The sequence below is a fragment of the Phascolarctos cinereus genome, unplaced genomic scaffold (assembly GCF_003287225.1).
Source record: "Phascolarctos cinereus isolate Bilbo 61053 unplaced genomic scaffold, phaCin_HiC Scaffold_2;HRSCAF=192, whole genome shotgun sequence".
Taxonomy (NCBI): domain Eukaryota; kingdom Metazoa; phylum Chordata; class Mammalia; order Diprotodontia; family Phascolarctidae; genus Phascolarctos; species Phascolarctos cinereus.
This window is the reverse complement of record NW_027555625.1, coordinates 370,707,727-370,733,968: the sequence shown is the minus strand read 5'-3', so window position 1 is coordinate 370,733,968 and position 26,242 is coordinate 370,707,727. Positions and strand designations below refer to the sequence as shown.

Below are 26,242 nucleotides of genomic sequence, written 5' to 3'. Positions count from 1 at the left end.
CCCCATGGGTCAGGATCAGTTGAGCTTCTGATTGCCAAAAAAAATTATCTGTTCAACACGGTGATAAAGTAATAACATCCTTGGTTGTTGGGAGTCTTGTTTAAAAAGCCCTTACACACATAATTCACTAGGAAGGCACGGTGGGGTAGTGAATAGAGTCCTTGGAGATTCAGGAAGACCTGAGTTCAAATATTGCTGCAGAAACTATGTGCTAAGCACTTCACAAATATCTCATTTGATTCCCACAACCCTAGGAGGTAGGAGCTATTATCACCTCCATTTTATAAATGAGGAAACTGAGGCAAACAAAGGTTAAGTCACTTGGCCAGGGTGATACAACAAGTAAGTGTCCGAGGACAGATTTCAATTCAGGTCTTATTGGCTATGTGACCCTGGACAAATCACTTAAGCCCCATTAGCCTTATGAGTAAACTGGGGCTATTAATAGTACCTAATTTACAAGGCTGTTGTGAGGATTAAATGAGATAAAATGCTTTGCAAACCGTAAAGGGCTATATAAATGTTAGCCATTATTATTTCTACTAGCTGTGTGACTATGAGCAAAGTATTCAACCTCTCTATCAAACTGAAATGATAATATCCAAAGAATATGCTTTACATGTGAAGATTAAAGGAAGTAATATATATATATATAAAAAGCACTTTGTAAACCTTAAAATGCCACATTAAGTTCAACTGTTATTAATAATCCCTCTGCTCTCCCACTTATTTTCCCTATTTCATGGAAGAGAGAAATCAAGGCCCAGGGTAAAGCAGTGGGTTTTTTTTTTAAATATTATTTTATTTTTTCCAATTATATGTAAAGACAATTCTTCTCATTCATTTTCTGTAAGATTTTGAGTTCCAAATTTTTCTCCCTTCCTCTTTTCCCTCCCTCTTCCCTAAGATGATAAGCAATTTGATATAGGATATGTATATGCAATCACGTGTCAAGATATTAGGAGAACCCTGTTTTCCAGAGCTAAGTCCCTGTAAGCAAGCTGTGTCCTGAGCTTGGCATAACAATCCTTTGCATTCACCCTCAGGATAATCTCACCCTCTGGCAAAATCACATAATTATGGTGTTGCTTTGACCAGCACCAAGTGTTCCCTGAGCTTAGACAAACCTGGACGAGTACCCATGTTCTGGTCATGAAGACTTATGCATCAGACTTGTCTCATTGTTGTTGTTACCCCTCGTTGTCAGGGCTACAGCTCACTGTGCAGCCATTGATATGAAGTAGGGAGATTTCCCAACACTGCCTTGGGTCCCCCTACTAGGGGCACCCCGGCACATGTGTCCTTGTTTGATAGCTGTTTCCCTCACTTTGAAATTTAACTTCTTTGATTCCTGACTCTACTGTCTCTGGCCTGCTCTGTTCGGCTCCAGCCATCCACAGGCTAGAGGCCAGTCGGTCCAGTTGACACATGTAAAGCATATTTCCATCTTAGGCGTGTTGTGAAAGGAGAAACAAAACTAAAAGGGAAAACTACCAAAAAAAAAAGTGAAAATAGAAAAGTTCTATCTGTATTTAGACTCCATCTAGATGTGGATAGCATTTTCCATCATGAGTCTTTGGAAATTGTCTTGAATCATTGTATTGCTGAGAAGAGCTCAGTCATTCATAGTTGACCATCGCACAGTGTTGCTGTTACTTATGTACAATGTTCTCCTAGTTCTGCTCACTTCATTGTGTATCAGTTCATGTAAGTCTTTGCAGGTTTTTCTGAACTGTGCCTGCTCATCTTACAGCACGATAATATTCCATTACATTCCCATACCATAACTTGTTGAGCCATTCCCCAATTGATAGCCATCCCCTCAATTTCCAGTTCTTCGCCACCACAAAAAGAGCTAAAGCGGAGGTGTTTTTTCTTTTTCCAAAAAGTTACACAGGTAGAACTAGAAACCAAGAATCCCGATTCCCAGTCTAGAATCCATTCCATAAATGATTTTTCCTCCTGGTAGAGTCCCAGATTTAATTGGGGTCAGCTCTCTAACTTAAGTTGGGGTGGGGAAGAGAAGATGGAAATGAGGGGAGGATGGACAATTAACTGTCATTGGAGGAAGAACAGGAAATGGAGAAATCAAAAGGAAGAGGAGGGAAGGAGAATAACCTCCTACAGTAAGAAAAGGTGACCAGGATGTTTTTCCATGACTCCTGCATCTTGAAGATTGTCTAGATTTAAGAAAATCTAAATGTTTCTAAGTGGTACTATTCAAGGAAGACTCTGTGGAGAGCCTAGACTCATCTCTAGCTGGTCAGCCACTCCAAGTCAGCAAAAACTCCTGGTTCCCCTCATCTAAGGGTCCAAGGACCAGAAATGAGCTCAGCTACCCATCACCCACATCCTCCTAGTTTCCTTCCCCATGGACTCATTACTTTGTCAAGCAGCCTTAAGCCAAAGAGCCAGGAAATCAAGGTCAGCCTCTGGAAATTCCCTCCTCAAACTGCCTATGGTGTCTGATTACAGAGACATAAAGGGTTGAGAGGCAGGAAACCTGGGTCCCCTTCTGGCCGGCCAACTGACCCCCCCTCTATGATCTTGTTCACCCTCAGCTGGGCCTGTCCTCCACGGATATAATGAGATGACCAATATTTCTGCTACTGGGAGAGGACCCTAGCTTGTTGATTGGAGCAGGTGAGGACCTTTCTATGTCCTCTTTTTACTGGGGGATTGGGGAGCCTAATTTGGAACCATGGACTAACCAGTGCTTTGTGTGATCATTTCAGTTCCACTTGATTTCCTTGCCCAGGATGCCTAACTCTTCAAATCATAGGCACTTAATGTACTTTTTGCTGATTATCATTATAGTAACTTGACTCTTCTTCCCTCCCCTACACACAGACACACACACACACACACACACACACACACACACACACACACACAAAATGTCCACCCAGCACGTGTGTTGTACAATTCCCTTATTGGCCTAGGCTACAGATAAGGACCCCTCACACAAAAATAAAAAGGAAAGCTTAATAGCCATCATTACCAAAGTGACTAGAAGAGACAGCCTTTTTCCTAGGATTCCCTGGGTATTCCACAGTGTGAGACAATACAGAGAATGGCATCAGAGCCAGTGGACACAGTGACTCTCCAGGGCTAAGCATTCTCTCTCTCATTGGTGAGAAGCATTAGTCAGCTGCAGGGCACTGAGAATGAGGGACTCAGGGCAAACTCAGAAAAGAGAGAAGAGGGGCTCTTGGAAAGTTAAAGCACTTGAGGCTCCTTAGCTATTTGGCCAGTCTAGAGGAAAAAGTCTCGGAAGGAGGAAGGTTATGTTTGTTGTTCACCCTCCTCCCATCACACAACCCAACTGAGATGTGACTTACTTTCAGGGTGGCTCCCAGATCCTTCCGAGGAAGAGTCCCAAACATCTATCTACCCAGTGTCTCCTGGGTTCATCTATCCCAAGACATAATAATAAAGGCCTGAAAAAAGGAAAGACAAGTTAGTTTACTAGTTAAACAGTAAAACTATCCTTGCAGGACAGGGCCAGCTTGTGACTGTTACAAATATCTTTTAATAGGTCTGTGGACAGAAAGGGAATGTGATTCTGGGACCAGCCCAGAATAAAGGACCTTCTAGAGCTTACCCAGGAGAGATGTTTTAATAGAGTAGCTCCCAAACCAGCTTTGGATTGGAGCTGGAAAGTAAGTCATCAGTCTTAATATGTGGCACATATCATTTTCCATGCCTACATCACCATCTGCTGCCACCTGAGTGGCTCAAAGACATCTCAAATTCAACACAATGGAATTCATTACCTTTCTCCCTAAAGCCCTCCATCCCTCCTCCAAATTTCAATTCAACTCAGTAAAAACTAGTCATTTTATTTTTCTTTGAGTGATTAGTCTTTCAACAAGGACTTACTGGTTACCTATAGTGTGCAAGTCATCACTATGTAGGTGTGGAGCTGCAGAGACAGTAATGAAATAATCCCTACCCTCCAGGAGCTTACATTCTGCTGGAAGGATAAAATAGACACACAAGCAAATGCAAAATGTATAAAAAATAATTTTAAGAGGGAGGTTTCAGGAAAACAACTATGGAGATGAGGAAAACTCCTGTAGGAAGAGAAATGCTTTTCTTTTTTGTTGAGGGCCATACTACCCATCTTGTCAGTGTCATAATCAAATCAAACCTCTTCCTCCCCTCCTTCCGCCACCAAATCTTTTGATTTTAGCTTTACATCTTTCTGCTTACATAGCCACCATCCTAGCTCAAGCCGTTATCATCTCTCATTTGGACTGTTGCTCAATCAATCAATAAACATTGAAGTTCCTACTATGTGCCAGATACTGTGCTAAGCACTGGGATTCAAAAAGGGGCAACAAGACAGTCCTCAAGAGCTTACAGTCTAATGGAGGAGACAAAGTGCAAATATATACAAAGCAAGCTATATACAGGATAAATAGGAAATAATTCACAGAGGGAAGGCACTGGAATTAAGAGGGGTTTAGATGGGTATAGGGGTTCATAGCATCTGGTCATGACCAAAGAACTGTCAGTGTGCCCTTATGAGGGAGAGGCTTTCCAGCTATTGTATTTTAACATCCTAGCAAACCAGAGATGAAACCCAACAGGAATCATTAGATTGATGGAGTGACCTCTCAGAAAGAAAAGATGGAACGCCCAGCAGAGAGCAGCATCGATCCTATAATGTTGAAGGTGTGAGTTGCCTAGGCCCTGTGCATTTTTCACCCCCACTTGTCCCCCTTCTTGTATGTTCCCTGGCCACATGGATTCCTGATATGGACCTTTGTTCTCTGCTTTTGGGTCTTCTCAACTGGAGATATGGTAAACTTTTCAAGAACATATCCCCATGTGTGCATGAGAAGAATCTTCTCATGTCACCTTTTTTCCTACACTGTTAGATTAAATGTTTTTTGTTTGAACTGTTTCTTCTGGCAAGCTGATAAAAGTACTCATGTTGGTTGGCGGCAGACACTAGCCCTATACTATGGCTTTAATAGATGTTGAACTACAAAGAACCTCACTCCTAGGGTGGCTTTTCTGGGGACTCTTGTAAGAAGTATCCCTAGGACTACACCTGAATGTACTCTCTCCTTACCTCTGACTCTTAGACTCCTTAGATTAAGAGGTGACATTCAACCCTAATGTCACCTCCTACAGGAAGCCTTCCAGATTCTCTTAGGTATTAATGTCTCTCCTTTCTCAAGTTATCTTATATTTACTTGCCTTTTATATGTGGTATCTTTGAGTAGAATGAGAGTAGGGACATTCTCTCTCTCTCTCTCTCTCAACTTTATATCCACAGAGCCTGGCACAGTATCTTGCATATAGTAAGTACTAAATAAATTATTGTTGGGTTGAAATGAATTTAATTTCCCCAGAGAATCAATCAGAAGGAATTTACTGAGAACTTGATTCGGTAGTCCTATGCTAAGAGAGTTGTGCTTGTAATGAGTCAGGTCAAAGACACTGGCCCTGCCATCAAGGAATTTATAGTCTGTTTAGGGAGAAGAATCTAATATACAGGAAACAATTAGGGAATGATGCACTGCAAACCTGGGGAAACCATCTGAAGCCTTTATGTGAAAGTATAAATTAAATTTGCAAAGAGGTTCAACAGATCAACCTCTCACTATGCCCTCATTTCCTAGATTCACAGCCTTTGAGATTCTGAGAGCAGGAAGTAGAAGTTTATGGGATCCAAATGACATTTATCAATATTCTTACAATTAAAGTCACAATAGATTCATATTAAGTGCCTACTGTGTGCTGAGGTGATAGAAAAGGTAGAAATTTTAAACTAGATGGGCTCCTGCCCTCAGGAAACTTATAGTTTAGCAGTTGGATAAAACAACATGTAGCAATAATATATACTATTACATGGTAAATATGCTAGAGTTAAATATATACTATTATGTGATACATTGCTAAAAATGTGAGGTAATCTTCACAAATAGGGGGATTTCTAAAAAAGCAGCATTTAGCTAGACTAGAGCTCTAAAGGATAGGTTAAAATTCAACAGAAGAGAGGGTGGCAAAGAATTCCAAGCACAGAGAATTGTGTGAGTAAAATGCACAGCACGGAGTCCTGTAGGACCTTGAATAGCCCCCACTCCTTAGTCTGATTTTTCTCTTGCATGGCCTCAAAGCCCCCTGATAATTTCCAGGCACCCTGACAGCTCCTCTCTTGAAAAGGACATACCAGGCAGACCTACTGCCATCCTTAACATTAACAGTCGAGCACCCCCCTCCCCCCATTGGCTCCCAAGCTTGTACCAGTCTCATACAGACTCTGGATCTGAGGAAGAGGCTGCTTAAGGTTCTCCTCCCTTCTCCTTTCTCATTCGGTTTCTCTGGTGCTGATGCTATAAATAACCGGCCTGTTTCCAGCAGGGGATTTCCCCTGCCTGTATGCAGGGGAAGAAAGCACCACCCCACCCAACCTGAGCTGCCCTCACCACAGGCAGGCCTTGCAGCGGAGAGGAGGGTTAACAGGCAAGGGGAGGAGCAAAGGATGGGGACCCAGTGGGCTAAAGTTAGCCATTGCGGGAACCTCAGCTCCAATGTGACTACATTACCCACAATCCTAGCTTCGGAAAAGGAGGAAACAGTAAACTGGAGTCCTTCTGCCCCATGTGAAAAACAAAACACTCCCAGGCGCTGGACACAGGGGATTTCGGAAGGCGAAGATGGCTTAGGGTTCTGACACATATTTTGCCACAAGTTTTGTCCTCGGCCCCCAGACTTTGTCCTTGGGAAATAGTTTGCCCTGTACCACTGCCTAATACATTGGTTAGGAGGCCCTGATAGAGACACGTGGGACAGGAGCTGACCTAGAGACTAAGAGAAAATGGGCCCCATTAGAAAGGAGGTTTAAAGAAACCAAAACCCTCTCCCTATTCCCAACCCTTCCTTTTCCTCCTCTTCCCCCCACCCACTCCAAAGGGGAGTCATTGAATCAAAATTGGCTACCTGTCCTTGTTCTCACTGGGACTCTCCTTGCTGGTCTTAAATCTAAATTGTGTGTATTTAAGGCTCTGGGAGTTTGTCCTTGCCCAATAGGACTATTAATAAAAAAAAACTTTTTTTTTGTTACGGTGGTGATGACCAGTGCATTCGGCTTTCTACATCATTATGCCCCCTTTTCATTCCAGAGAGCCCCCCCCCGGAATATGAATGAATTCCATCTTCCCTATATAAGTTTTTCAAAAAGATGATAATCCCTTACCTCTTTCCTCCAACTCCAACTTTTCTCACCTCCATACTTTAAGCACTTGTCTCCTTTTTTTTTTTCAGCTTTCTTCTGGTGAGTCCAGTCAAGAAAATAGAGTTATCTTTCCACCATATAGAACCATCCCCTTCATCTTCTTACCACACCCATGGCAGTTCCCAGCAATGAGCCTAATTTAGAAAGCCAATCTCTTCTTCTTTCACCATCCCAGACTGCTGGGAGAAGTTTGTGGAGGAATCTAAGGAGAGATTGTTTTTATCTACTGGCTAATCCCTATTTAGGGCCTTCAGTTTTGCCAGGGTTGTTAGATGCCCAGGAGGGTATAAAAGACAGAGACAACTCTTCTGACCTTTGCCCATTTCAGTAAAGACTAACTAAGGTTGGGGTGATGACACATGTTTATTATATTTCAGGGAGCCTGCTTCTGCTGGAAATATGGAGGCAAGATCTTCCCTCCCTCTCTCTTCCCTCCCCCACCCTCACCCTAGCCTGAAGGTATGGGAGGAAGCACTTTGTAGGGATGTGTGGATAAGCAAGAGAGGTTAGGCCAAGGAAGTCTGAGGTTGGGAAAATATTTGTTAGCTACCTGGAGCCTGGGAAGACTTTTCTCCAACTGTCTTACTCTGCCAGGCTGTACCCCCACTTCTGTCTTGTCTGGGGGTAGCTTTATCTAGACCAGGGCTAGGGAACCTGCAGCCTCCAGGCCACATGTGACCCTCTAGGTCCTTAAGTTCTGCCTTTTGACTGAATTCAAACTTCACAGAACAAATCCTTTTATTAAGGGGATTTGTTCCGTAAAACTTGGACTCAGTCAAAAGCCTGCACCCAAGGACCTAGAAGGCCACATGTGGCCTCAAGGCCACAGGTTCCCTACTCTTGATCTAGATTACATTAGGGAATTCTACTCCAGGCCCTGCTTCCTCCTGTCCAGAGCTCCTACTCCCAGATTCAAATAGCCCAAGAAAGACAACCATGTGAGCTGGGTTTCACTTCCACTTTGAGCTGGAGCTGTAGGAGATGAGAAGCTGTGAGCTAGACCCCGAGTTTCTGGCTCCAAGCCATGGTGTTTGTTCCCTAAGAATCAATTTAGAAGAGGGTGGTATCAAGGAGTTGAGTGAGGCCTAGAGAATGAGGCCAAACAGGATACCCTCTTTGCTGTGGGCTTGGTTTGTGTGTGTGTGTGGATGGGTGGGTGGGTGTTTGGGATTTTTGTTGTTTGGGGGGAAATGTGTAGAAGACTGTTAAGCCACCCTAAGCAATGGGACACCTGAACCGACCCTCCTCTAAACCTAAGTCGAATCCCTTAGAGCCCTCACCTGAAAGGAAACATTTTGGGGGGGAAAGGGGGCACAAATAGGTATCTAAGGGACACGGGAGTAGGAAAGTCTTGACTTCGGCGGGGGTGGGGGGGGGTAGGGTGCGGCTTCAGTTGGACCTCGCTGAGTTACCACTACCATTGGGTGGGGTATTCCGGAGTTCAGGGGTATTCCGGCCCCAGGACAAGGAGAAGGGGAGAACTCGCATTTTCTGGGGGGCACAGGCAGCCGGTTTCCTGCCCGGTGTCTGCCCAGGTCTCTCTCTACTCCCTCCCCTGCGCCTCCCGTCTCCTAGCTCCCAGCGTCCAGCCCGGGATTCTGGAGCCCTCGAAGGCCAAGGGCAGGGGCCCCCGCCTTGGCGGCCAGGCACAGAGCGGCAGGGAAGGCCCCGGGAGGGCTCTGCTCCCAGTCGGCCAGGTCCCCGGGCCGCCAGCCAGCCGCGCCGGAAAGGAAACTCCTTCTATGGGCTGCGGGGGAGGGAGGAAGCGCCTTTTAGGGAAGCGGGAGGAAGCTCCATAAATGGGGATGGGCGGATTGGGAGGCCGGCTTGGCTTAAGAAAAGGAGGTTGTCCGAGGAGGAGGGGACTGCGCCCAGTAAGGAAGCCGCTTCCGCCAGGCTGGGCTGGATCGGGTGTCAGTTCTAGCCAGCTGGCCAGTCCCGCCCATCCCTCTGCGCAGCCGGACTCCTCACCTTTTCCCCAGCTGCTGTGGCAGGGATTACCTGAGAGATCCCTGCATTTGGAAATCCCCTGCCTGTGCCATTTTGCCCCAATCCCGCCGCAAATCCAACTTTTTTTTTCTCTGCTCCTTATAAGTCTCCCATCCTTGAGTTTCTGCAGTCTTGTCTTCATCCCAAATTTCTTCATCCTGCAGCACCTCGGTCACCCCTTCCCCCCTTATAAATCAACCAGTCATTAAGCATTTAGTAAGCGCTGCTACGTCCCAGGCACTGCCAGCTATTATGAATACAAGCACAAAAGTCCCTGCACTCGAGGGGCTTACATTCTGCTCTCTGAAGCGCTCGGTCCCATCTCATGGTATTTAACCACATCGGGTCTTGTCCTTGGACCAGTGATATACATTCTCCTCTCCATCACCTTTACTGTTACTCCACTATCCGGCTGACCACTCCTAGCCCACTCCCCTCTCCCCGATTTGCTCTCTTCAATATGTCCTTTTGACTATGTGTGTCCCACTGGTCATTCACCCCTCCCCCCCCACACACACACTGCCCCTCGCCTCTTCGTTCTCCCTCTTAGCCACCTCTCTGTCCCCACACCAGGAGTACTAGGACAACAAAGTTCATTATCGAAGTTTCTTTTCCAGGATAAGACATCCATCCGAAAGGCGAGAGGCGGGCAAAGGTGGGGGTCGCTGATGAGACACTTAATCCCCAATCCACAGGGAGCTATAGTGACTTGTGGATTATAATCCCTGCAACCTAGGTCAGGGACCTGGCTCCGAGCCCTGGCATTGTTACAGCCTGGCTTCCCCTTCCCCTCCTACCCTTCGAATTCACACATAAGCACAGTCCAAGAGGTCAGCATCCCAGGGACGACTCCAATTAGAGCTCCAGGAAGAGGAGCCATAGTTGTCTTCAAGTTTTTGAAGAGCTGCCATATGGAAAAGGAATTAGCTTGTTTTGTTTGGCGGCAGAAGACAGAACTGACTAGGGAATTGGGTGGAAATTACAGAGAGGTAGGTTTCTGCTTGACATATAAAGGGAAGACTTCCTAAAAAGAGCTGTCCAAATGTGCAAGGGGTGCCTCAGAACATAGTGAGTTCCCTGTCACTACTGGTCTTCAAGAGGAAGCTGAATGGTCACTTGCCGGTTATGTTGCATAGGGGGGGATGGTTATTATTACTTCTTAACCTACTAGTGGAGGTGGGTTTATAATAGCTGGTATTTATATAGCACCTACTATGTGCCAGGCCCTGTGCTAAGCACTTTATAAATATTGTCCTCACAGAAACCCTGAGAGGTAGATGCTATTATCATCCTCATTTTACAGTTGAGGAAACTGAAACAAACAAAGGTTAAATGATTTGCCCAGGGTCACACAGTCTGCTTTTGAACTCAGGTTTTCCTGACTCCGTGTACAGTACTGTATCCACTATGCCACTTACTTGCATTTTTCTTCCCACAAGAGCAAAAGGAATTGGTAGAAAGCCATCCAGAGAACAACAGACTCAAAGCCATAGAATTTTCAGATGGAAAGGAACCTTAGAAAGGTACTACCCTCTCACTTTACCAATTAAGAAACTGAGGCCCAAAGTGAGCAAATGACTCACCCAAGGTCACACAATGAGTAACAGACTGGGGTCTTAAACCTAAGATTGCTGACAAGGGTAGATACCTTATCCAGGACATTTTGCTACTTTCTCTGGGGCTATCAGAGCATCATTTCTTCTACTCACCTGGATCAGTTTCAAGTCCATTGAGGGAACCAGCTACTTCTTTTATGACTCTACCCAAGAATCTCCCTGCCACAAGTAGGGATATATAGAGGTAGACTTTCCCAGAAGGCAATAGAACATGTACTCTAGCAGACATAAACCTGTTTTCCTTTTTTTTTTCTTTTAAGTAGTGTCTGTGTGGTGTAGGACTGAGGCAGAATGCTTGGACACTACATCCAGGATCATGGACTACTGGAAGTGTTAACCTGCTTAGGGAGATAAGAGAAGGGGGGACTGAAGGGAAGATGTTCTACCCAGAGACATATCTTTAGTTGTTCAATTGTTTCAGTCATGTCCAACTCTTCGTGACCCCATTTGGGGTTTTCTTGGCAAAGATACTGAAGTGATTTGCCATTTCCTTCTTCAACTCATTTTACAGATGAGGAAACTGACGCAAACAAGGTTAAGTGACTTGCCCAGGATCTTACAGCTAGTAAGTATCTGAGGCTGGATTTAAATTCAGGTCTTCCTGGCTCCAGGCCTGGCATTCTATTCACTTTGCCACCTAGCTGCCTTGAGATATATCTAGCTAGGACCAAATGAGGCTTTAATATAGGTCACTGGCATCAGGATATGCTTTCTTACTGGAGTAAACTACCTCCTTAAGATGATCAACTTCCCTGTGATTCTTTAGAGATGAGGGCCCAACCATTCCATATCAACCCCTCTATGGGCCTGTTACAGTTGTCCTCCTTCCCAAGTCCTTCCCCTTTCCTCTCAAAGCCCAGCTTTAAAGGGGTGAGGGCCAGGGTCCTCTGGGGGAATAAACTTCCCTTTCACTACATCTAAAGTGGGACTGTCTTTGAGCCACATTCATCCCCCCTACACACACACATACACACACACACACACAACACACACACACACACACACACACACAGAATTTGTTTGGGTCTTATCCCTAAGGAGGAATCTGGTTTCACTTTAGGAGTCTCTGAGACATTGATTCAATGATTGGTACCACCCACTAAGAAGTTGTGTGTGTGTGAGACAATCTCCCTCATCATTTAAGTCAATTCCCTCAATTCCCATCTACCTGATGATGCTCAGAATATTGACATCCTGCTCACCTGAAGAGTCAGTGTGGTGAGAGAAAAGACTGCTAGTCTAGAGAAGACAGGGTTCATATCCATGTTAAACTGTTTACTACCAGTGAGACTTCAGGCAAGTTGAGTCCTCATTTTCCTCATCTGTAAAATGAATGGGTTTGGACTAAATGATTTCTAAGTTCCCTTCCAGCCCTAAATTAATTTCATTTTTGTTTAATTGAATTTTGGAGGTTAGTGGATGGCAGCCGGGGGTTGATTTGCTTAACTTATCCAAATTGAGTTGAGTTGTAACCTCTTTGAGTTTCTGTTCAAGGGCAGGAAGAGCTCCCGGGAAATTTGGATTTGGGATACTGCCATCCTGCTTTCCTTTAGGCAGTACCATACTGAAACATGTCCAAATGTATATATGGCCATCAATCAGGAGGAAAGATTCCATCAGCCTCCTTTGAGCCTCACCTAGAAAACTTTCCCCATCAAGAGGTCCTCCTTCAATCTACCAACACTTAAGTCCAATCACATTTGGGGATGTCTTCACTTGGCAGCTCCCAAAAGCCAGTATCAACTCCTAATGAGCTACCAGCCAATTTGTAGTCATACAATGCATACATTTCCCTCATGGCCTTGTTTCTCTTTTGTCCCTGTTGGACAAGGAGACTGAATGGTTGGCATGGTAACCTTCCTCTTATAAGTTGCAGCCTTCAAGGATGTTTTTTCTGTTCCAAAAGGGATACTTCTTCCTTTTCTACTGAAGATGACCACTTGGTACTTGGCTATGTCCCTGGAAATCAGGTGACTCACATGGAATTGAAACTTCACAAAACAGTGAATAAAAGTATAATGGAGTTACTAATGCCCATTTTTTATGTAACATTCTTCTGGTATCCCTTAGATGTGTGTAATTTATTTCCTGAAGTCTATCAAGGACAGATGTGTTATCCGGCTTCACTCCCTTCAAAGTAGATTTGTTCTTTTATTCAGTGAGATAATGCTTTACAAGTTTTGGGTTTTTTTTTTTTTAAATAAATACAAACTCCTCTGTTTGGCATTCGAAGCCCTTAACAATCTGATTCTAACCAATCTTTCCAGACTGAATTTATAGAACTCCCTGTCACACACCCTTTGTTCTAGCCAAACTGGCCTACTTGGTCTCTGAATACCACGTCTCCCACCTCTGAGTCTTTGCAAAGGCTGTGCCCCATGCCTTTAATGACCTTTCTTCTCACTTCAACTCCTGGAATCCCTAGTTCTTCAAGACTCAGTTCAAGCATTACCTTCTACAAGTCCTTTCCTAATTCTCCCAGAACTCAAAATTATTTTGTATTTACTTATCTGTGTTGTTTCCCACCAGTACAATGTATGCTTCCTGAGGAAAAAGACTCCTCCCCCCCCCCCTGCTTTGTTTCTCCAGCACCTAGCACAGAGCCTGGACACATAGTAGGTACTTAATAAAAGCTTAATAATCAGGTCTGGGGTATTTAAGGAAAGTGAGGGCACCCTGTACTCTTGAGACTACATATGCCTTTTCCAATGAAATCAATCAATCGATCCACAAATATTAAGTGTCTACTACAATATGTTCCAGGGCAGCTAGACGGCACGGTGGATAGAGTTCCAGGCCTGGAGTCAGGAAGACATCTTTCTGAGTTCAAATCTGGCCTCAGATACTTACTAAGCTGTGTGACTCTGGGCAAGTCACTTAACCCTGTTTGCCTCTGTTTCCTCATCTGTCAAATGAGTTGGAGAAGGAAATGGCAAACCACTAGTATCTTTGCCAAGGAAACCCCGAATGGGGTCATGAAGAACTGGACGTGACGGAAACAACTGAACAACAATAATAACAATAAGTAACCTGCTGTGTTACTTGCATAGCTAACTAGTAACATAGCTAATAAAATTCAGAAGCGGGATTTGAACCTAGGTCTTTCTGATTTCTAGTCCGGCACAGAAGTCACTATGAGAGGCACTAAATCAGTAAATAACATTTCTTAGGGGCTAGGCCCTTACATCTCTTCCTTTAACCAGAGTCTAGGCATCAATAATGCATTCTCACTTCTAATGCAGGAGCACAAAGTTCCAGGAGACTGGCTTTTTGGAATAAAGGAGGGGTAGGAATTCATCTGATTGAAAGGACCCCAGTACTGGCAGCTTTGGGATATTCTATGTAACTTCATGTAAAGTATAAGACCTATTTCTTTTGAGTTGGGCTAAAAAGCTGAGGTTCCTTTCTAGCTCTATCTAAATCCTGGGTGTTTGTAAGTCTAGTTTCTTTACTGACTTCCCCCCTCAGCCAGCCACATAGTTTCTTATGTGGAGCTTCCTGGATAGAGGGCAAACAGACTCTCAGTTACAAATTCCATCCATACAATATTATATTAGAGCTAGTCCCTATTTCCTGTGTCCCCCAAGCTATTTCAGCTTCTCATGTAAGGAAGGAAGAAAAAGGCATTTTTTCCCATTATTTTTTAAAAATTTCTCCTCCTCCTCCTCCTCCTCCTCCTCCTCCTCCTCCTCCTCCTCCTCCTCCTCCTTCTTCTTCTTCTTCTTCTTCTTCTTCTTCTTCTTCTTCTTCTTCTTCTTCTTCTTCTTCTTCTTCTTCTTCTTCTTCTTCTCTTCCACCTCCTCCTCCTTCTCTTCTCCTTCTTTTACTTCTCCTCCTCTGCCTCTTTCTCCTTCTTCTTATGGGAATTCCTAGCTAGAAGCCACTACTCCTGAGTTGAACATTATTAATGTTGACCCTCTTTAGAATTACGGAAGGAAATGATAGGGGCAGCTAGGTGGCGCAGTGGATAGAGCACTGGCCCTGGATTCAGGAAGACTTGAGTTCAAATCTGTCCTCAAGCACATAATACTTACTAGCTGTGTGACCCTGGGCAAGTCACTTAACCCCATTGCCTAGCCCCAAAAAAAAAAAAAGGAAATGATGGAGCAGACATTCTGGTTTTTTTTTATTTTCCAAGTACTTTATTGTTTCCATAATTTTTGGAAGTTTCATTGATGAGTTGTGGGAAAATGTTATTTTTAAACAGCTTCCTTCATAATCCTGCTTAGTTTCTGGATCTTGGTTCTCATGGACATCTCAACATATTTCTCTCCTATATGAACAATCATTCCTCCCGTGACCGAAGGGTCAGTCTTAACCTCCATTCTCAGGACCTGGCCCTTCCTTAGGAAGCTGTTCAGGACTGTTTTTAATTCTGAAAGAGTCATATCATCTAAAGTAGATGCAGTAGTAACTGAGCACTGTACTTCTCCACGATGCACACTCATCATGGTAGAAAATGCTGAAATGACTCTGAGGTATTGTTTAAGTGACCATTTTCAGCAAGCAATTTCATGAGGTTGGTTATGATGGGGGAAATCTTCTATTTTTCGCTGTCACACTTAGGGTTTTTATCTTAATAGAATGCTTTATATGGGGATTCATAATAGAATCAATCATTTTGGGATCCTTCAAAAGTTTTGTTACTCTGAGTAACTCCTTTTCTACCACATCCAGTTCATTCTGCTTAGATGCAGCAGAATAAAAAGCAGTGGCACATCGACCTTCTAGACCACGCACTTGAACTGGAGGCCTGACGAGTTTAGCAAATGGCCTGCTCACTGAAGTGGTGATGTGGCATACCTGCCAGAGCATCCCAGACATGCTGGGTGCCGCCATCTTCTCCTCATGGAGGAGACATTCTAAAGAAAACTTCTAGGTACAGTATCTCCTGAGGAGGGCATTTTAGGAGAGAGGCCAGGTTCCTGATCTAGTGAATTAAACAATCAAAAAATTTAAAAGTGGAAAGGGACCTTAGAAATCTTCAGCTACAGAATCTAAACATCCCGGCCTCTTCAATCTATCCTTGTGTGGCATGGTTTCTAGTTCCCTTGCTATTTTGGACATCTTCCTCTGGATATTTTCTAGTCCATCAATGTCCTTCCTAAAATGTGGTGCCCACCAAAGGGAAGGCAGATAGGAAGTATTCAGAGAAACATAAGAAGACTACAGTCAAGTGAAGAAAGCAGAGCCCCAAAAATAATATACACAGCAAATACACATCAGCCAATCAATAAATACTCATTCAGCTCCTACTTAATAACCTAAGAGCCAGGGGCTGGGCTAAGTGATGGAATACAATAATGTAAATGATGTCAACACTGAGAGGCAATAAAACGGGAGTTAAATTGTTTTAGAGCTGGAAAGGAAACTAGAGGTCACCTAGAACACCCCATCATTATACAGACAGGGAAACTGAGGCCCAGAGACGTAAGCTGCCTCTCTGGGCCTTGGTTTCCTCTTCTGTCTTGTCTAAGGTCACACAAAGAGCCAATGATAGGGCCAGGATCTGGAACCTGGTCCTCCTGATCCTGTGGTTCGTACCCCATTCCATCCCAACAGGCAATGTTGGTACTCTACTGTCAAAGTTAAAGGAAACGGCCTTACTTTGTGTTAACTATCAATCATTGATCAAAATGGAGAGTAACATGTACCTTTAGTTGAAATCGTACTGTTAGTTTTGCTGAACTGTTTTGGTATTAACTGTATGAGGGGAAATGTATCTTTAAGAGGGAGAAAGGAAGTTTGGGTGTTTTTGAGTAAATGTCTGTTGTGTCACAATAAAATATATCAACCCAGAATAGAACTTCCATGTTCTGGTACGTTGTCACTCATAATGTAGTCTAAAATCATATTAAAGTTTTTTTTCCCTAGACTCTTTGGTGAACTGTTGAATCATCTAGTCCTCTCATTTTCTATACCATGGGTGCACCTAATATTGTCCAGGATTCTCTCTGTTACCTCATGGAAAATTTTTGGCATTGATGTCATCTCCTTAACAAAGATGAAATTCCCTTGGCAAAGTTCACTCCTTAATCCTTATAAATTCCTGAGGTACCCCAATGACATTTCTTCAAAAGTAATTGGTTGATTTATGACCACCTTAAATACTTGAACTATGCCTTTAGACTTGACTTTTATGGAGGGAAGCTGGAGACATACAGAAAGGACCAGAACTGAGAGGTCAGACAGAAATGCCAGGGAGGCCCATATGTAAACTTATTTCCCAGGAAGGAAGCCTGTAAAGCAATGTGACCTCTTCAGGAAAACCATGTTTTCTTTTTTCTTTTCTTTTCTTTTTTTTTTTGGTGAGGCAATTGGGGTTAAGTGACTTGGCCAGGGTCACACAGCTAGTAAGTGTCAAGTCTCTGGTCTGAGGTCACATTTGAACTCAGGTCCTCCTGACTCCAAGGCCAGTACGCTATCCACTGAACCACCTAGCTGCCCAGAAAACCATGTTTTTCAAAGAGTTTCTGGACCAAATTTTTCTGGACCAAGCCTCCTGGATCCACTGGGGGGTTCTTAGACTATGCAGTGAAGGACAGAGCTATGATGAAGAGAGCAGACTGGCTTCTTGCTTTTCACTGGTTCAGTGACTTATGAGGAATTTGAGGGTCTGGGAATAGAAGTCAACCCTCAGGAGACCCTAAGTATTTTCTCTGTTTGGGGTGCCACAGCTACCATGAAGATTCGTTTCCTGGGACATTCAATGTGGGCACAGCTATCTGGGAAGCAAAGAAAAAAGGGAGCAGACCCAGGAGACAAGGCACTGTTCACAGCAGCATGGTGGGTGGAGGAGGTGGTATTGGAATAAAGGCAGTGTTGGGAGCACAAAATCCTCCTCTGTAGCTGCACTGTATATTCCAGCAACAGCTTTGAGAATGGGTTCCCCACATCCCCAGTCCTTCTCTACCTGACTCTACCTCCTGTGGCCCTTACATTAATAAGCTAAGAGCATATGCCTGCTTGTATCAACTATACCCAATAGTCTGCCCCCACCTCCATACACCAACTCCCTTGAGCACATGACCAGGAACAACTTGCCGCAGGTCATGGGCTTCCATTGCTTGACTCTGGTTAGGCCCTGGATATTGTTTTGGTAGGAAATCACACCATTGTGGCTAAGGGTCCTGCTTCATCACCTGTTTCCTTAAGGGGCTGATTCTGGTCTGATCACAGAATCCTTAAGCAGGAGAGAACCTCATGAGGTTGCCAGGTCCTTCTCCCCTGCCTCCAGACATCCAAGAGAGAGAGGGAAAAAGCCCTCCAACTTGTATGACCTAGAAAGAGTCCGGAGGAGGTTCCCTCGGGACCTGACACCCAAGTTGGTGATGCTCTTTGGAGAAAGGGACAGGCCATCAAACCAGCCTCTGTCTCACAGGCAGAGAAGCTGGCAGCCACTTAGAAAATGACCCTAGGCAATAAGGCCCTCTTAGCCAGGCTGGCTCCCAAGGGGCCATTCCAGGAGGCTTCTGCAACACCATTAGAGAAGCATGACTCCGTGCTGCTCCCACCCCCGCTGCAGATGCTGTGGGGGTGGGAAATGCTTGAAAACCTGAGTCAGAGTAGATACAAAGGAAAAGTTCCACTTCACTTTCCCTGGAATGGAAAATCGAGGCTGCTGAGACATTGACTGATGAGGATGGGGGCTACGAAGGGAAGAAAGATAGACAATTACAGTGGATGGCAACAAAGGGGGAAGGAGAGCCCAACTCCTCGTAAGACAGATTCTTGCTCCCAAAGGGAATATTAATTTATTTATTTATGCGTTTATTTATTTATTTATTTTTATTTTTTAGGCAATTGGGGTTATGTGACTTGCCTAGGGTCACACAGCTAGTAAGTGTCAAGTATTTGGTCTGAGGCTGGATTTGAACTCAGGTCCTCCTGACTTCAGGGCCAGTGCTCTATCCACTGCACCACCTAGCTGCCCCCGAAAGGGAATATAGGAATGGCATTTGGTTTAAAAGAAAAAAAAAAAGAACAATGCTAATCTCCTTTCTCAGCCCTGTGTAATCCTCTAAACCTGAAGTCCTGCCCTGACAGCAGCACAAGTTGGGAGCATCCGAGGTAAGAGCCAATTCCAGACCAATACAATACCTGGTCATTTTCATTCCTGATTTTCTTCTTTCTGGGACCAGACCACTAAGTAATGGTTGTCCTTATCCCCTTCCTGCCCTTCCCTTCTTCCTGCCCCTTAAACTAAAGAGAGGCAACATGGCAGAGTAGATAGAATTGCCTCACAGCCAAGAAGGCCTGACTTCGAATCCTGTTTCTGACACTTATTAGCTGTGTGACTCTGGGCAAGTCAAGCAATTTCTCCATGTTCTAGGTCTAGGCTATAAATTGCAGAGAATGCACCAACTTGCAGTGGTGGGAGGTGTATCCTCTCAAGAGCACTCCGGTAGAATCACAGTTCCACTCCCTCTTCCTTAAGGTAAACCGTTTTCACTGATCCATTTTGTTTTGACAAGAGATACTTTTCAGTGAATGCCCAAACAAATCTTCTGGGAAAGTGCAGTCCCAGAAAACAGTTAGGCAAAACTGCCTGATAGCAAGATTGCTGCCAATAGCACCCATTGTTTTCCCACTTTTGTACTTGACCCTTGTTAATAGAAAAGACCTGTGACAGTATGCTATCAACATTATCTGTTGCATTTGAACTGAATTTGGGTGCCTTTGGTGGTATCATTGGGTACATTATTTATTGAACCCTGCTTTATTAATTCTGCATACCTATAGATAAGTCTTCAGTGAGGAATCCAATTTTACATATATGATATTAATCTGATATGATGAGTACATTAGCTATAGGCAGCTAGGTGGCACAGTGGATAGTGCTGAGCCTGGTATCTAGTAAGATCTGAGTCTGAATCCTGTCTCAGACCCGTAGCAGATATGTCACACACCTTATCACAGCTAAGTTACATAAGCTCTATCTGCCTCAGTTTCCTTAACTGTAAAGTAGGGATAATAATAGCACCTACTTCCAGGGTTGTTGTGAGGATCAAATGAGATAATAATTATAAAGAGCTTATCACAATGTCTGGCACATAGTAGGTTCTTCTTTCTTTCTTTCTTTTCTTTTTTTTTGAGACTTGCCCATGGTCACATAGCTAAGTAAGTGCTTAAGGCCAGACTTGAACTCAGGTCCTCCTGACTCCAGGGCCAGTGTTCTATCCACTGTACCACCTAGTTGCCTCTTAGATTCTTTTTTCTTTTTTTAATTTTCTAAGTACTTTATTGTTTCCATAATTTTTGGAAGTTTCATTGATGAGTTGTGGAAAAATGTTATTTTCAAACAGCTTCCTTCATAATCCTGCTTAGTTTCTGGATCTTGATTCTCACAGACATCTCAACATATTTCTCTCCTATACGAACAATCATTCCTCCCGTGACCGAAGGGTCAGTCTTAACCTCCATTCTCAGGACCTGGCCCTTCCTTAGGAAGCTGTTCAGGACTGTTTTTAATTCTGAAAGAGTCATATCATCTAAAGTAGATGCAGTAGTAACTGAGCACTGTACTTCTCCATGATGCACACTCATCATGGTAGAAAATGCTGAAATGACTCTGAGGTATTGTTTAAGTGACCATTTTCAGCAAGTAAATTTCATGAGGTTGGTTACAATGGGGGAAAACTTCTATTTTTCGCTGTCATGTCACTTAGGGTTTTTATCTTAATAGAATGCTTTATATGGGGATTCATAATAGAATCAATCATTTTGGAATCCTTCAAAAGTTTTGTTACTCTGAGTAACTCCTTTTCTACCACATCCAGTTCATTCTGCTTAGATGCAGCAGAATAAAAAGCAGTGGCACATCGACCTTCTAGACCACGCACTTGAACTGGAGGCCTGACGAGTTTAGCAAATGGTCTGCTCACTGAAGTGGTGATGTGGCATACCTGCCAGAGCATCCCAGACATACTGGGTGCTGCCATCTTCTCCCGTGGTCACTGTGGGTCAAACTGGAGCTCAGAGCCAGGAGGAGGAAGTCTTAGGTTCTTAATAAATGCTTGTTCCTTTTCCTTTTCCTCTACAGGGGGAATACATTTTACAATCATGTTATTATTGTACTGATTCATTTTATAAAAAGACAGCTATATGAAATAGCTATCAGGCATAATTTAAAATAGAGAGACATATGTTCACCATGTTCACCAAGAATGTCCTTTGTGATCAGGGAATAAAAGTCGCTTGCCACTGTATTCTCTGGCTCCAGATTCAAATCTCCTCTCTGAAGGAACACTACCTTGGCCACCTCTCTTTCTCCCCCCAGCTACCTTGAACCCACAAAGACTTGTGTTCAAGTCCTATCTCTAACACATATTGACTGTGTGTAATAATAACTTCTCATTACTCTAGGCAACACTCTGACTATATGCTGCTGAGAAGGTGTTGGCCTACATTGGAAGGGAGAGTTTCCTAACCTTGTAGTTTCCTACACAAATAAAATCACAGGTCCAGTTGCTATCCTATCCAAAATTAAGGGGTTAAACTAGATGGCCTCTGGGATTCCTTTTACTTTTAAATGTATGACTGTAGGGCAAAAGTCACCAATCCTATGGGCTCCTTCTTTGTTGCTGACTGAAGGTCCAGGTAATTTTGAATGAAACTGGAGCTAGCTACAAGATAGACACAAGGGTGGACTTTGAAAGGAATTTACTCACTCCAACCTGCAAAGTGGACCTTGGGGAGTTCTGGATGAAGTAGAGTGAGGTGGTTAAAAAGAAAGGCTTTGTCTTAAGGGCTTTTCTTCTTGCTGGCTGAAGCTAAAGACCTGCCTAACAAAAGAGCTAAAATAGCCTAGGTCACAAGCAATCTCTCAAAAGAGGGATAATGCCTCTTTTGAGGAAAAACCCTAGCTTATGAAGCAAAAGCTGTACAGCAGATGAGCAGCTTAACAGGACATCTAGTAGCAGAGCGAAGCAGTAGCAGCTCAGAAAAGTATCGTAGTGGAAAAGTAATCGAGTGCCAGATAACAGCAGCAACTCTGAGGGAAAGCCACAAGTAGCAGATGTGGAGGTGGAGTGGAAGTCATGAGGCACAACAGCTTGCTAGGAAGCGGAGCCAATTTGGCCATGAGACTTTTTTTCATCTTAGGAATATGAGCTGTCCAGGGAAAGTTCCCTTTCCCACAGCCAGCATGGGAGATTGTACTCACTCCTTTGCATATGGAGAATTTCCCTTCATTATTTATCTTGCTATTTAGTTTAAACAACTTTTGCTTTGAATTCACTTGCTGTCTGCCTTGGTCTTCCATAAAGTAGCACATTCATTCGGGCTTAGAGTTATGATTTTTAATGGAAAACTAGTCTCTAACAATACCATAAGTCTGAGTGTAGCTAGGGGTGAGGAGTGGTCACATTGAAGAGGTCCTGGGACATATTTGAAAATGGAAGAATGATTCCCTATAGATGGTGTGGTCCTCTAGATATTCCTCTTTACAGATGACATTGTGATGATTGCATGTCTACAAGTAGGAACATGACATTCCCTCTTCAATTCAATTCTATCACCTACTATGTGAGACTATGAAGGCAGCTAGGTGGCTCAGGGGGATAGTGCTGGGCCTTGAGTCAGGAAGACTTGAGTTCAAACTCAGCCTCAGACAGTTACTAGCAGTTCAATCCCGGGCAAGACACTTAATCTCCGTTTGCCTTAATACACTGGGGAAGGAAATGATAAACCACTCCAGGATCTTTGCCAAGAAAGCCCCATGAACAGCATTGGCATGCTATGGTCCATGGGGAAACAAAGAGTCGGGCATGACTGAACCATTGAACAACAATGTGAGATTATGGATACAAAGGGAAAAAAATGAAATATCCCTGTCCTCAAGAAACATACATTCTACTTGAATCCAGGTTGGAGCTATAACATGTACATAAACAAGTAAGTACTGGTAGCACAGGCATATATTCTTAGGGTCCTTATCCCAACTCCTCACACTGGCAAGTCAAATCCCCAGATGGCAGCTACATTTCTAATACAAGGTTCTAAGAATAACTCCTGAGGAGAACTGGTACTTTTCTAATGCTATCAATTTGAACCCCTATTCTGGTATGTTTTCCCCCAATATCAAATGTCAGTTAACATCTCAAAAATCATCTAGCCAATTAATTTCAATTAGCTTCCATAGAAGGATATTTACTGAAAAGATATGGCGAGGACACAAGAAGAAACACGTCTTCCCAAATTGTAGGAAGAAGTGTATACTCTCCCTTCTATCACCTCAGTCCCCAGAGAGAGTGGGCTCAAACTCGAAGGAGTTGCTAACCAAGTAATCAGCCTAACAAGTTCACTTCTGAATGTTGCACCACCACTGAATGGAGTTATTTCTTTGCTTGTGGGATATGGTATATCTGCTGCTGGTCTAGATCCCACAGGTTGTTCCTGGGACTGTGATGGTGTCTTTTCCATCTTGGCTCAGGTAGACAGAGCAGTCTTCGTCATGGTCTCCCATCACTGGCTTCTGGTGGCTTCTCTGATCTTTTGAATCTCACAAGGTTTCTCCATCTCTGATATTTCTTTCCCTGACAGCTGGAAAGAGTAGACACGGCAGGTACAGATAGAATATAGGCATCATGTGACTTCCAAGCCATATGGTAACCAGGTTGAGGACGGTCTTCTCCAACCAGAGGTTTACAGCTGATTCTTCTTGACTCGAAGTGCCAGAGCAAGAGAGAGACAATTTGGCCTATTAGTGCCCTTTTTGTGCATAGTCAGGTCCGACTCAGTAGCTAATTAAAAGGCTTTTCTTCAGCACTCAGTAAATAAATAGGAATCAGTCACAGAATACCTGCCCATGCTCTGTAGGGGAGAACTAGGAGATCGACTGGTCATGTATAAAAACGGATGACAGATAGATAAAAGATAACCTGAGTGTTGCACTGGTATCCACAACATATTAAAAGACCCAAAGGAAGGTCTCCAGTTGTTTGGCTAGGTCCTCTACAGAGGAAAGATTTAGGCAAGAATTGTGTAGGATGAGAAGGTATGGTTGGGTTACAGTATCCACACTGATGAGATCATAGTTACTTATTGAAACAGGGAAATATAAGGAAGCTCTTCTGTCAACTATATACTAACCAAATCTCCTCCTGCTAAAGATCCCATAGTACTTAATTCAAAGCTCTGCACAGAAAAGGTTCTCAATAGGTATTGTGGACTTTTCCGACTAGTAAGGCACTTGTACAGATCATTTAAATGTGCTCGTTGTTATGATCTGGAGATGATGCACATTACTCATACAAAATTCAGGTATCTATAGAAACAATGTAGGACTAAAGAAATAAATATTTGGTGAATGAATACGGAAGTTATATTCTAAAGCAATTACTCTTTTTTATGTTGAGAAGAATGGAAACTAACGGGGTTATTGTGCTTTAGAGGTGATTCTTATGTCATGCGTCAAGCATGCTATGAATGAGATAGCAAAGTAAAAAATTGTTGCAAATTTAAAGGGATCTAACTGTATTAAAATGAAAGATGATGAGTCTCTCTTTTACTGTTTTAGCAAGGCATATATATACATGTATATATTTATCTTAATCTGAGAAGTGAGCAATGGTTTTCCTTATATAGGGTTATTGTAAACATTGTTTTTATTGTTTATTGTTCCTATAAAGCAGATGTTGAGTATTAATATTAATAGAGAAAGATAGCGATTTTGTCTCTGGTAGATAATAGGGTAAAGGGAAGCCCTTTCAGCTTTCTCCTGTGATTTGCATGGTACATAAGAGACATGGTGGGGGAATTGAGAAAAATCTTACCACAGTTTCACCTGGTTCTTTTTCAGTTTAGCACAACTGAAGTGGGGCCTCTGAGTGATTTTCCAGGGCCAGTGGAAACGTAGGACTCACAAATTTTTTTAAGTTCAAAGCAAAGACATTTACTAAGATGGCATCATAAGTACAACAGCGACACAACATTCCTTCAAGGACATCTGGGGTGCACTCTCCCACAAGGATACGCATCAGTGAAAAGTGTGTGCTCACACATAGAATCATGTGCCCACAGTGTCTAGTGGAGAGGTATGTTCACAGAGAACACATATGGTCCAGGCAATTCACACCTCTGGCGCTGCAGTTCCTCCCTGTCATTTCCCTTCTCCTAGTGTCCTCAGGCTGTTCTCCCTGGACATTGCATCTCAGCTAGGCAGGATGTTCAGTGGGGCTTCCGGGACCTGCTCCTCTCTGCAGCTCAGCTTCCAAATCAAAAACTGGCTCTCTCTTTATTCACAAAGTTCCTTAAAAAGAATTGCCTGACCAAAATGCAGTTAAGAAGACTGATAAACCTAAAAATACTCAAGGGCTTCACTAACTAGTGGATTAGGGGCAGCTAGCTGGGTATGGCCATTACAAAAAGAGCTAAGATTTGCCTCTGGTTTATAAGTTAAAGGACTTCCTCTGGGGAGAAGAAACCACATTGCAGCAGAAAACTGGGGGATGGCACCAGAAAGTATCAAGGGACAAACCCAGTTGAAAGCGGAGTATCCATAGCCAGGAATGAGTGCTTAACACAGTGCCTGGCACAGAGTAGGTGATTAATAAATGTTTATTGATTAGGAAGCCTAGTAAACATCAGTAATTAGAGCAGCAGAGGATGCTAGATGAGCAGAGCTAGCAAGGGCCCCAATGACACTCATAGCTTTTCAGCGTTTGAAACATAAGTTACTCTGAATTCATGCAAGTTTCCAACATATGTCTCTTTCCCCACTAGTGGTTCAGTAATCTATGGGAGGGGGCAGTTAGATGCCCCAGGGGATAGAGTGCTGGGCCAGGAGTCAGGAAGACCTGAGTTCAAAACCAGCCTCAGACACTAACTAGATGTGTGACCCTGGGCAAGTCATTTAACCCTGTTTGCCTCAGTTTCCTCATCTGTAAAATGAGCTGGAGAATGAAATGGCAAACACCTACGGTATTTCTGCCAAGAAAACCCCAAATTGGGTCAGGAAGAGTCACAGTCAGACATGACTGAAAAATACTGAACAACAACATTCTATGGGAGAATGCTCCCTTGTGTATAAGAAGGAATTTTTGGTCACTTAGTTTGCTATGCTGTTTGATTAAATGTCTTTTGCTTTAAACTAATATGTCCATTAGTTGGTCTAGCAAAAGTAAACATATCAATGGGAGCTCATGAGCTATGCTTTTGAGTGGATGCTAACCCATAAACTACCTTAACTACGGTAGCTATGGGGGGGAAGGGGTTCATATGTGAAGTTGCCTAGAGGCAATCAGAATAGAGTAGTAAATAGAATGATGGACCAGGAGCCAGGAAGACCTGAGTTTAAATCTTATCTCAGACATTTACTAGTTCTCTGATCTTGGGCAAGTCACTTGATCGCTGTCTGCCTCAGTCTCCTTATCTGTGAAATGGG

The 26,242-nt window shown here is 43.5% G+C and overlaps 2 pseudogenes; both read right to left on the bottom strand.

The window, feature by feature from the left end:
• Positions 1–15,056: 15,056 nt before the first annotated feature.
• LOC110220806 (ATP synthase peripheral stalk subunit OSCP, mitochondrial pseudogene) lies at positions 15,057–15,696 on the bottom strand (annotated as a pseudogene).
• A 4,458-nt stretch (positions 15,697–20,154) lies between these two features.
• Positions 20,155–20,848, bottom strand: LOC110220807 (ATP synthase peripheral stalk subunit OSCP, mitochondrial pseudogene; annotated as a pseudogene).
• Between the last annotated feature and the right edge of the window lie 5,394 nt (positions 20,849–26,242).